Below are 1,233 nucleotides of genomic sequence, written 5' to 3'. Positions count from 1 at the left end.
GAAGTGTGTACGCAGCTTAAGTATTTCTCCATTTTAGATATTGTAAACGTTCCTTTAGAACCATTATAAACTACGAGATAGTTTGTTAGGCCTAGTTCTAGTTCTATCAAGTATCATTAGGAGTGTATGACTAGCTTCATGTCTAGGCAACTTTTAACAGAAGACAAAAAAGGTTAAATGTCACTTAGACAAATTTGTCCCTTGTGAAAACCCACAACCTTCATTGACACCAAACCTTCATTGGACCCAGGATTCACCTTTCTTTTTTGTTTTGCTCTGTAATGATATATCATCTGATCTGATATGAGAACATATTTTAAATTCTTTAGCACTGTGCAATTTAAGAACTAGTTGCATGTTATACTGTTCCATTTGATCGGTACTTACTTCTCTTATTTTTTTGGTCTCCTCCTACAAAACACAGCCAGTTCCACATCGAGGGAAGCAGCTGGGCCACCCCAGGAGCTTCCGAGCCCCCCCAACACCGCTCCCCCAATCCTGGCAACATGTTGAACATCTTCTTTGTAAGTTTTGATTTTTATTAGTTTGCTTGGGCGCAGCCCACCTCCACCTCCTGGCCTCGTCCACGGGACACCACCGCAGCACGGCACGGGCGCGAGTGCGGCCCACTTCCAGAGCATGTCTAGTGGTTGCCCATATGTTAGGAGGTGGGCGGGCAGGGGTACAGGGTGTACTGGGAGGGGCACTCTGTGGAGGGGCACTCTGTGGACGGCCAGGGGGAAGAATGGAGCTGGCTGCTCTGCAGGAGATGGGGGGCCAGCAGGGCTTATTGGGATTTGCCAACCCAGCCTTTGAATAAATCGCCTGATGTAAGCGAGATTGTTGGCCTAGGGCGGGGGTCGGCAACCCGCGGCTCTTTTTCACCTTTGCCGCGGCTCCGCTGCGGCTCCGGAAGTGTCACGCGGGCTGGAGTCTTTCAGTGGCTGCGGCGCGCTCCTGAAGAATGGGAGGCGCCGCCTTACCTGTCAGGCTGCTCGCCGCGGAGGATGAATTGTGTGCTGCCGCTGGCCGGCAGTCTATCAGAGGCCGCCAGACTGCCGCTGCCGAGCCTGCCGTAAAGAGGAGGACCGGGCTGAAGGAAGGCGCGTGATTTGCTCTCAGGAGGTAAGTCACACTTTTTTTTCCTCTTTTCTTTTACACCAATGGCTAATTATATGGGGGGCCTGGACTCTGGCACATTATAGGGGGGGCTATTGGACTCTGGCACATTAT

General features: G+C 51.1%; 1 long non-coding RNA gene across 1 annotated transcript in view; it reads left to right on the top strand.

The window, feature by feature from the left end:
* The window catches only part of LOC140331933 (uncharacterized), a 14,718-nt gene extending 14,239 nt beyond the window's left edge, over window positions 1-479 (top strand). Inside the window, exon 3 of the long non-coding RNA XR_011920984.1 lies at window positions 425-479. This is a non-coding gene — a long non-coding RNA (uncharacterized lncRNA). The remainder of the gene's footprint in view (window positions 1-424) is intronic.
* The last annotated feature ends 754 nt before the right edge of the window (window positions 480-1,233 follow it).

Source organism: Pyxicephalus adspersus, chromosome 5 (assembly GCF_032062135.1).
Source record: "Pyxicephalus adspersus chromosome 5, UCB_Pads_2.0, whole genome shotgun sequence".
NCBI lineage: Eukaryota > Metazoa > Chordata > Amphibia > Anura > Pyxicephalidae > Pyxicephalus > Pyxicephalus adspersus.
The sequence above is the reverse complement of the archived record's forward strand: the minus strand, read 5'-3'. Positions and strand labels throughout refer to the sequence as shown.